Below are 12,240 nucleotides of genomic sequence, written 5' to 3' on the forward strand. Positions count from 1 at the left end.
ATTTCAATGTGAATACTTCATAACTTCACATGTAATTTGAGAAGAAGACCCTTGGTGCCTTAGATGCAAAATTGAATATATGTCCCTTAATTGAGTTTATGCCCCACGATGTCCCTAAAATTGATAATCTGAATGCAATTTCAATGTGAATGCTTCATAACTTCACATGTAATTGGAGAAGAGGATCATTGGTGCCTTAGATGCAAAATTGAATATATGTCCCTTAATTGAGTTTATGTCCCACGATATCCCTAAAATTGATAGTTTGAATGCAATTTGAATGTGAATGTCTCATAACTTCACATGTAATTGGAGAAGAAGACCATTGGTGCCTTAGATTCAAAATTGAATATATGTCCCTTAATTGAGTTTATGTCCCACGATGTCCCTAAAATTGATAGTCTGAATGCAATTTCAATGTGAATGTCTCATAACTTCACATGTAATTGGAGAATAAGACCCTTGGTGCCTTAGATGCAAAATTGAATATATGTCCCTATTGAGTTTATGTCCCACGATTTCCCGAAAATAGATAGTCTGAATGCAATTTCAATGTGAATGCTTCGTAACTTTACATGTAATTGGGGAAGAAGACCTTTGGTGTCTTAGATGCAAAATTGAGTATATGTCCCTATTAAGTTTATGTCCCACGATGTCCCTAAAATTAATAGTCTGAATGCAATATCAATTTGAATGTTTTATAACTTCACATGTAAGTGGAGAAGACCCTTGGTGCCTTGGATGAAAAATTAAATATATGTCCCTTAATTGAGTTTATGTCCCACGATGTCCCTAAAATTTATAGTCTGAATGTCATTTCAACGTGAATGCTTTATAACTTCACATGTAATTGGAGTAGATGACCCTCAGTGACTTAGATGCAAAATTGAATATATGTCCCTATTGAGTTTATGTTCCACGATGTCCCTAAAATTGATAGTCTGAATGCAATTTCAATGTGAATGCTTCATAACTTTACATGTAATTGCGGAAGAAGACCTTTGGTGCCTTAAATGCAAAATTGAGTATATGACCCTGTTAAGCTTATGTCCCACGATGTTCCTAAAATTAATAGTCTGAATGCAATATCAATGTGATTGTTTCATAACTTCACATGTAAGTGGAGAAGACCCGTGGTGCCTTGGATGAAAAATTAAATATATGTCCCTTAATTGAGTTTATGTCCCACGATCTCCCTAAAATTAATAGTCTGAATGCAATTTCAATGTGAATGCTTCGTAACTTCACATGTAAGTGGAGAAGACCCTCGGTGCCTTGGTTACAAAATTGAATATATGTCCCTTAATTGAGTTTATGTCCCACGATGTCCCTAAAATTGATAGTCCGAATGCAATTTCAATGTGAATGTTTCATAACTTCACATGTAATTGGAGAAGAAGACCCTTGGTGCCTTAGATGCAAAATTGAATATATGTCCGTATTGAGTTTATGTCCCACGATGTCCCTAAAATTGATAGTCTGAATGCAATTTCAATGTGAATGCTTCGTACCTTTACATGTAATTGGGGAAGAAGACCTTTGGTGTCTTAGATGCAAAATTGAGTATATGTCCCTATTAAGTTTATGTCCCACGATGTCCCTAAAATTAATATTCTGAATGCAATATCAATGTGAATGTTTCATAACATCACATGTAAGTGGAGAAGACCCTTGGTGCCTTGGATGAAAAATTAAATATATGTCCCTTAATTGAGTTTATGTCCCACGATGTCCCTAAAATTTATAGTCTGAATGTCATTTCAACGTGAATGCTTCATAACTTCACATGTAATTGGAGTAGATGACCCTCGGTGCCTTAGATGCAAAATTGAATATATGTCCCTATTGAGTTTATGTTCCATGATGTCCCTAAAATTGATAGTCTGAATGCAATTTCAATGTGAATGCTTCATAACTTTACATGTAATTGCGGAAGAAGACCTTTGGTGCCTTAAATGCAAAATTGAGTATATGGCCCTGTTAAGCTTATGTGCCACGATGTTCCTAAAATTAATAGTCTGAATGCAATATCAATGTGAATGTTTCATAACTTCACATGTAAGTGGAGAAGACCCTTGGTGCCTTAGATGAAAAATTAAATATATGTCCCTTAATTGAGTTTATTTCTCACGATGTCACCCAAATTGATAGTCTGAATGCAATTTCAATGTGAATACTTCATAACTTCACATGTAATTTGAGAAGAAGACCCTTGGTGCCTTAGATGCAAAATTGAATATATGTCCCTTAATTGAGTTTATGCCCCACGATGTCCCTAAAATTGATAATCTGAATGCAATTTCAATGTGAATGCTTCATAACTTCACATGTAATTGGAGAAGAGGATCATTGGTGCCTTAGATGCAAAATTGAATATATGTCCCTTAATTGAGTTTATGTCCCACGATATCCCTAAAATTGATAGTTTGAATGCAATTTGAATGTGAATGTCTCATAACTTCACATGTAATTGGAGAAGAAGACCATTGGTGCCTTAGATTCAAAATTGAATATATGTCCCTTAATTGAGTTTATGTCCCACGATGTCCCTAAAATTGATAGTCTGAATGCAATTTCAATGTGAATGTCTCATAACTTCACATGTAATTGGAGAATAAGACCCTTGGTGCCTTAGATGCAAAATTGAATATATGTCCCTATTGAGTTTATGTCCCACGATTTCCCGAAAATAGATAGTCTGAATGTAATTTCAATGTGAATGCTTCGTAACTTTACATGTAATTGGGGAAGAAGACCTTTGGTGTCTTAGATGCAAAATTGAGTATATGTCCCTATTAAGTTTATGTCCCACGATGTCCCTAAAATTAATAGTCTGAATGCAATATCAATTTGAATGTTTTATAACTTCACATGTAAGTGGAGAAGACCCTTGGTGCCTTGGATGAAAAATTAAATATATGTCCCTTAATTGAGTTTATGTCCCACGATGTCCCTAAAATTTATAGTCTGAATGTCATTTCAACGTGAATGCTTTATAACTTCACATGTAATTGGAGTAGATGACCCTCAGTGACTTAGATGCAAAATTGAATATATGTCCCTATTGAGTTTATGTTCCACGATGTCCCTAAAATTGATAGTCTGAATGCAATTTCAATGTGAATGCTTCATAACTTTACATGTAATTGCGGAAGAAGACCTTTGGTGCCTTAAATGCAAAATTGAGTATATGACCCTGTTAAGCTTATGTCCCACGATGTTCCTAAAATTAATAGTCTGAATGCAATATCAATGTGATTGTTTCATAACTTCACATGTAAGTGGAGAAGACCCGTGGTGCCTTGGATGAAAAATTAAATATATGTCCCTTAATTGAGTTTATGTCCCACGATCTCCCTAAAATTAATAGTCTGAATGCAATTTCAATGTGAATGCTTCGTAACTTCACATGTAAGTGGAGAAGACCCTCGGTGCCTTGGTTACAAAATTGAATATATGTCCCTTAATTGAGTTTATGTCCCACGATGTCCCTAAAATTGATAGTCCGAATGCAATTTCAATGTGAATGTTTCATAACTTCACATGTAATTGGAGAAGAAGACCCTTGGTGCCTTAGATGCAAAATTGAATATATGTCCCTATTGAGTTTATGTCCCACGATGTCCCTAAAATTGATAGTCTGAATGCAATTTCAATGTGAATGCTTCGTACCTTTACATGTAATTGGGGAAGAAGACCTTTGGTGTCTTAGATGCAAAATTGAGTATATGTCCCTATTAAGTTTATGTCCCACGATGTCCCTAAAATTAATATTCTGAATGCAATATCAATGTGAATGTTTCATAACATCACATGTAAGTGGAGAAGACCCTTGGTGCCTTGGATGAAAAATTAAATATATGTCCCTTAATTGAGTTTATGTCCCACGATGTCCCTAAAATTTATAGTCTGAATGTCATTTCAACGTGAATGCTTCATAACTTCACATGTAATTGGAGTAGATGACCCTCGGTGCCTTAGATGCAAAATTGAATATATGTCCCTATTGAGTTTATGTTCCATGATGTCCCTAAAATTGATAGTCTGAATGCAATTTCAATGTGAATGCTTCATAACTTTACATGTAATTGCGGAAGAAGACCTTTGGTGCCTTAAATGCAAAATTGAGTATATGGCCATGTTAAGCTTATGTGCCACGATGTTCCTAAAATTAATAGTCTGAATGCAATATCAATGTGAATGTTTCATAACTTCACATGTAAGTGGAGAAGACCCTTGGTGCCTTAGATGAAAAATTAAATATATGTCCCTTAATTGAGTTTATTTCTCACGATGTCACCCAAATTGATAGTCTGAATGCAATTTCAATGTGAATACTTCATAACTTCACATGTAATTTGAGAAGAAGACCCTTGGTGCCTTAGATGCAAAATTGAATATATGTCCCTTAATTGAGTTTATGCCCCACGATGTCCCTAAAATTGATAATCTGAATGCAATTTCAATGTGAATGCTTCATAACTTCACATGTAATTGGAGAAGAGGATCATTGGTGCCTTAGATGCAAAATTGAATATATGTCCCTTAATTGAGTTTATATCCCACGATATCCCTAAAATTGATAGTTTGAATGCAATTTGAATGTGAATGTCTCATAACTTCACATGTAATTTGAGAAGAAGACCATTGGTGCCTTAGATTCAAAATTGAATATATGTCCCTTAATTGAGTTTATGTCCCACGATGTCCCTAAAATTGATAGTCTGAATGCAATTTCAATGTGAATGTCTCATAACTTCACATGTAATTGGAGAATAAGACCCTTGGTGCCTTAGATGCAAAATTGAATATATGTCCCTATTGAGTTTATGTCCCACGATTTCCCGAAAATAGATAGTCTGAATGCAATTTCAATGTGAATGCTTCGTAACTTTACATGTAATTGGGGAAGAAGACCTTTGGTGTCTTAGATGCAAAATTGAGTATATGTCCCTATTAAGTTTATGTCCCACGATGTCCCTAAAATTAATAGTCTGAATGCAATATCAATTTGAATGTTTTATAACTTCACATGTAAGTGGAGAAGACCCTTGGTGCCTTGGATGAAAAATTAAATATATGTCCCTTAATTGAGTTTATGTCCCACAATGTCCCTAAAATTTATAGTCTGAATGTCATTTCAACGTGAATGCTTTATAACTTCACATGTAATTGGAGTAGATGACCCTCAGTGACTTAGATGCAAAATTGAATATATGTCCCTATTGAGTTTATGTTCCACGATGTCCCTAAAATTGATAGTCTGAATGCAATTTCAATGTGAATGCTTCATAACTTTACATGTAATTGCGGAAGAAGACCTTTGGTGCCTTAAATGCAAAATTGAGTATATGGCCCTGTTAAGCTTATGTCCCACGATGTTCCTAAAATTAATAGTCTGAATGCAATATCAATGTGATTGTTTCATAACTTCACATGTAAGTGGAGAAGACCCGTGGTGCCTTGGATGAAAAATTAAATATATGTCCCTTAATTGAGTTTATGTCCCACGCACGATGTCCCTAAAATTGATAGTCTGAATGCAATTTCAATGTGAATGTCTCATAACTTCACATGTAATTGGAGAAGAAGACTCTTGGTGCCTTAGATGCAAAATTGAATATATGTCCCTATTGCGTTTATGTCCCACGATTTCCCTAAAATAGATAGTCTGAATGCAATTTCAATGTGAATGCTTCGTAACTTTACATGTAATTGGGGAAGAAGACCTTTGGTGTCTTAGATGCAAAATTGAGTATATGTCCCTATTAGTTTATGTCCCACGATGTCCCTAAAATTAATAGTCTGAATGCAATATCAATGTGAATGTTTTATAACTTCACATGTAGGTGGAGAAGACCCTTGGTGCCTTGGATGAAAATTTAAATATATGTCCCTTAATTGAGTTTATGTCCCACAATGTCCCTAAAATTTATAGTCCGAATGTCATTTCAACGTGAATGCTTTATAACTTCACATGTAATTGGAGTAGATGACCCTCAGTGACTTAGATGCAAAATTGAATATATGTCCCTATTGAGTTTATGTTCCACGATGTCCCTAAAATTGATAGTCTGAATGCAATTTCAATGTGAATGCTTCATAACTTTACATGTAATTGCGGAAGAAGACCTTTGGTGCCTTAAATGCAAAATTGAGTATATGGCCCTGTTAAGCTTATGTCCCACGATGTTCCTAAAATTAATAGTCTGAATGCAATATCAATGTGATTGTTTCATAACTTCACATGTAAGTGGAGAAGACCCGTGGTGCCTTGGATGAAAAATTAAATATATGTCCCTTAATTGAGTTTATGTCCCACGCACGATGTCCCTAAAATTGATAGTCTGAATGCAATTTCAATGTGAATGTCTCATAACTTCACATGTAATTGGAGAAGAAGACTCTTGGTGCCTTAGATGCAAAATTGAATATATGTCCCTATTGCGTTTATGTCCCACGATTTCCCTAAAATAGATAGTCTGAATGCAATTTCAATGTGAATGCTTCGTAACTTTACATGTAATTGGGGAAGAAGACCTTTGGTGTCTTAGATGCAAAATTGAGTATATGTCCCTATTAAGTTGATGTCCCACGATGTCCCTAAAATTAATAGTCTGAATGCAATATCAATGTGAATGTTTTATAACTTCACATGTAGGTGGAGAAGACCCTTGGTGCCTTGGATGAAAATTTAAATATATGTCCCTTAATTGAGTTTATGTCCCACAATGTCCCTAAAATTTATAGTCCGAATGCCATTTCAACGTGAATGCTTTATAACTTCACATGTAATTGGAGTAGATGACCCTCAGTGACTTAGATGCAAAATTGAATATATGTCCCTATTGAGTTTATGTTCCACGATGTCCCTAAAATTGATAGTCTGAATGCAATTTCAATGTGAATGCTTCATAACTTTATATGTAATTGCGGAAGAAGACCTTTGGTGCCTTAAATGCAAAATTGAGTATATGGCCCTGTTAAGCTTATGTCCCACGATGTTCCTAAAATTAATAGTCTGAATGCAATTTCAATGTGAATGCTTCGTAACTTCACATGTAAGTGGAGAAGACCCTCGGTGCCTTGGTTACAAAATTGAATATATGTCCCTTAATTGAGTTTATGTCCCACGATGTCCCTAAAATTGATAGTCCGAATGCAATTTCAATGTGAATGTTTCATAACTTCACATGTAATTGGAGAAGAAGACCCTTGGTGCCTTAGATGCAAAATTGAATATATGTCCCTATTGAGTTTATGTCCCACGATGTCCCTAAAATTGATAGTCTGAATGCAATTTCAATGTGAATGCTTCGTACCTTTACATGTAATTGGGGAAGAAGACCTTTGGTGTCTTAGATGCAAAATTGAGTATATGTCCCTATTAAGTTTATGTCCCACGATGTCCCTAAAATTAATATTCTGAATGCAATATCAATGTGAATGTTTCATAACATCACATGTAAGTGGAGAAGACCCGTGGTGCCTTGGATGAAAAATTAAATATATGTCCCTTAATTGAGTTTATTTCTCACGATGTCCCTAAAATTGATAGTCTGAATGCAATTTCAATGTGAATGCTTCATAACTTTACATGTAATTGCGGAAGAAGACCTTTGGTGCCTTAAATGCAAAATTGAGTATATGGCCCTGTTAAGCTTATGTGCCACGATGTTGCTAAAATTAATAGTCTGAATGCAATATCAATGTGAATGTTTCATAACTTCACATGTAAGTGGAGAAGACCCTTGGTGCCTTAGATGAAAAATTAAATATATGTCCCTTAATTGAGTTTATTTCTCACGATGTCACTCAAATTGATAGTCTGAATGCAATTTCAATGTGAATACTTCATAACTTCACATGTAATTTGAGAAGAAGACCCTTGGTGCCTTAGATGCAAAATTGAATATATGTCCCTTAATTGAGTTTATGCTCCACGATGTCCCTAAAATTGATAATCTGAATGCAATTTCAATGTGAATGCTTCATAACTTCACATGTAATTGGAGAAGAGGATCATTGGTGCCTTAGATGCAAAATTGAATATATGTCCCTTAATTGAGTTTATGTCCCACGATATTCCTAAAATTGATAGTTTGAATGCAATTTGAATGTGAATGTCTCATAACTTCACATGTAATTGGAGAAGAAGACCATTGGTGCCTTAGATTCAAAATTGAATATATGTCCCTTAATTGAGTTTATGTTCCACGATGTCCCTAAAATTGATAGTCTGAATGCAATTTCAATGTGAATGCTTCATAACTTTATATGTAATTGCGGAAGAAGACCTTTGGTGCCTTAAATGCAAAATTGAGTATATGGCCCTGTTAAGCTTATGTCCCACGATGTTCCTAAAATTAATAGTCTGAATGCAATTTCAATGTGAATGCTTCGTAACTTCACATGTAAGTGGAGAAGACCCTCGGTGCCTTGGTTACAAAATTGAATATTTTGAAATTCTGGTATCACTAGAATGATGTTGCCTAAGATGTCCCAACAACTACTTTGTGAACAATGTTGTTTTCTATTGTTGGCACATCTTATATAACATATAAAAACTGACAGAAAATAAATAATTGACGCAAGTAATTGTTAACCCAGTTCAGCCAACTGCCTACTCTGGGGGATACCAATCCAGGAAGGAAATCCACTAATAGCTCTAGTTACTAAGACCTCCAGCAAACCCTAGGATTTACGCCTTAAACTAAGACCTCCAGCAAACCCTTGGTTTACGCCTTATAACCTCGGCACTACTCATGCAACTTCTGCCTAGGAACTCCTAGACATGAGATCCCATCTCACTTCCACTCACACAACACAACCTGTGTTGATTATATAATGTTAAGAACTATGTGGCGACAACTTGTCAAGACAATACTTCACTTTTGCTTAAAAGCTTCAAGTGAATCACACACGGTAAACTCCGTACTTCAAAGCTTAGGAGTAACCTTAAACTAATAAACTTACTTCTTAACTCGTGTTATAGAATCCACAAGCAAGAATTACAATCAAACAATAAAAGACTCAACAAAGACTCAATATGTGAACTAATATTTTTCAATGAGATACTTAGTCTTGAGCTTGGTCTTCGTATATATAATGATTAGGCACGCTCCTCTTTCTTCACAAATGCTCAGACGCTCCTTGAGAATCATAAAGGATGATCTGATACTTTTTCAATCTTCATTAAGGATATATCAAGACTTTCCAAAAGTGTTTAAAGGACTTTATATGATAGGATAAGTCATCCAGCTATTTCATTAAGTTTGTCTTATCCTTAAAACTCCTGATCAGATCAAATCTCCATTGAGCGTGCTCTTTAAGTGGATTTCCATAAATAGCAGATGCTCTCATAAATGCGCGAGATTTCCTTGAATAAATATGATGTTGTAACATGTTTTCCAACATCTTGTTAGTATATTTGTTTTAGCAAAATTAAGCCAATTCAAATATCCAACAATCTCCCCCTTTGGCAATTTTTGGCTAAAACAATTTCAGGCCATTACCTTTGAGAGATTAAAAAGCGCAATCCTTCAAATCACCATGGTCACACAAAAGAAGGAATGTTAGAGCATCATTTAAACAAAATTTCACATAGGTGAAAATATATGCATCAGAGGCAGCAGCAGCGGAGTTATCATCAAAAAGCCTCGAGCAAAAAAAAAAACGTGGTATCAGAGCAAATGATTAATCATATCAAATGTCATCAAAGGTGTTGTGACATATGGGAGCACATCTTCTAGCACATGTTCGTCCAATCAGGGCAGCGTCCATCCAGTAGCAAACTCCCCCTGACTTCATCAGCTTGTGCATCATCTCAGGGTAAAAAATTTACTCCCCCTGAATACTTGCTTACTGCTACTTAAAACATGTCATAACAAAAGACACAAACAACATGTAGCAGAAACAGTCAAACCAAAATGCTACTCCCCCTTTTTAGCCACAAAATGTGCCAAAATAGGAAAGTAAAGTATCCAAAGTGCAGAATTTAAACAAGGTACAGACCATGCACTCAGAAGGTGCTAAATCCAGGGCACAAACAACCCACAAACCAAATAACAAAGTGCAGTAAAACATTAAAAAGATTACAAAATCATTCATCATCACTGCTATCAGAGGCTTCATCCTCATCTGTAGCAGTATCATAACCTGCATCCTCATCTGCATTGTTTTGTTCACCTGCAGCATCCACATTTGCACTAGCTTTGACAGGTACTTCATCAGCTTCCAATCCTTCAATCATCTTCAAGAACACTTTCTTCCTTTCCTCAAGCTCAGCCTGCTGTTTATCTATTTCCTGACATTGAACCTTTAAACCAGCAATAATCTCCTTTTTGGTCATAACACCAGCTCCAGCAGCAGATGTCCCAACATGATCAGTAACATTGTGATTACCAAATAGCTTATGATGAAAAGTAAAGCCAGATTCCCTCTTCTTAGGTGTGTCAGTCACAACTTTGATGTCTGGATATTGGGCCAAGATAATTCCACATAGCAAAGATGGAAATGCTATTGGCATCTTCACAGCAGTTGATCTAATATGCTTAATGGTTTGATCAAAAATAAAGGTCCCATAGTCATAGTCAAACTTGGTTCCTACAGCATATATAAATCTACCCAGGTTGGTTGCAACATTGGTTGCATGCTTGGTTGGCACCCAATTTGTTGACCCTATCCTATTGAGGATGGCATACTTGACATTTAACTTACTAGTGGGTATCAGCTTCTTCGTGAGCCAGACCTTAACCTTACCAGCAGTTATCTCAGCACTTACAACATCATTGGCAACCTCTAATTCAGCCTTAGGTTCTACAGACCTACCTAAGTAACTATTGATCACAACAGGAGAAAAATTGATACATTTACCTCTGACAAAAACTTTGTGGTAGTCCTTGCTCAGTGGGTTATCACATTCTTCAGGGATGTTCACCAGAAATTCTTTCACAAGCAGCTCATAACAGGGACTGAAGTCACAGACTGTCTTCATCAGACCAGCTTCCTTGATGTAGTCAAAGATGTCTTGACATTTGAGAGCATCTTTGGTCAGTTCCCTTTCAACAGCCAATCTCCTTTGGTAAATGTAGTCCCATCTCAGTGCAAAGGCAGCACGATGGAAGGAGATGTTATCACAGGGGGCTTCTTCAATACCTTGAGGAACCTTCTTTGCAGTAGCCTTCTTAGGATTGGGAGATGAGATGTTAGCAACATCTTCAGCAGCATCATAATCTGAGTCACTAGATGACTCTTTCTTCCTTTTCAGTGTATCCTTTTTCTTGCCAGGAGGGGAGAGAACCTTACTCCAACCTTTGACTGGTCCAACACCTTTTGTTTTCACTCTTGGTGCAGGAGTCTTGCTTGCAGTGGCCACAGCCTTCCCTGTACAGCTTCTCAACCTTTTTGTTATACCACCAGTTGGTTTTACAGCAGTCTTGGTGGTGACATAATCATCAACATCTACTACATCTTTTTCTGTTTCCTTCTCAGCTTCTACAGGCTTGTCAGCTTCAACCTCTTGCTCTTCTGTGGGTATTGACTGGTTACTTTCTTCAGATTGAGTGTCCCCTTCATTATCAGAAGTACCCTCATCAGCAGTTCCAGTTTCTTCATCTGTGGACTCAGATGTTGTGGTGGTTGTCTCAACATCCTTTTCAGCAACAGTTTCCTTCACAGGTTCTTCCTCAGCAGTTGCAGTTTCAACTTCTTCATTCACATTCAAGGATGTTTCAACATCCTTCATAACAACTTCTTCAGTAACAACAGGGGTTGATTTTTCAGCCACCATTTCAGCAATTGTTGGTGATTTATCAGCAATATTAGGCTCAACCTCTGTTGGAGTGTCTTCCATCTCAGTATCAACAGGCATATCATTCAGATCTCTCTTTTCAGCATCAGATCCCAAATTTTCTTGACTAGGGTTACCAGCAATTGAAATAAGTGTTTCAACAACTTCAGACACAGATTTAGGGTTCTGAGATTCTACTTCAGTTGTTTTCTCGGATGTGTTAACATTCGACTCAAAAACCAAATCAGACATAGAAAGAGCAAACTTAGATTTATAATCCCTTCTATTCCTTTTAGAAGTTCCTTTCTCAGATTTATTATCAGATGGAGAGATAGCATCACTTACTTTTGAAGTTTTCTTCTTTTCAACCGATTTTCCCTTCCCTTTCTTCTCAGCAATACTTGATTGAACTTTGGGTTTGGAAGCACGAACAGTTGTAACCGGTACAG

Source organism: Trifolium pratense, linkage group LG4 (genome assembly GCF_020283565.1).
Source record: "Trifolium pratense cultivar HEN17-A07 linkage group LG4, ARS_RC_1.1, whole genome shotgun sequence".
Lineage (NCBI taxonomy): Eukaryota > Viridiplantae > Streptophyta > Magnoliopsida > Fabales > Fabaceae > Trifolium > Trifolium pratense.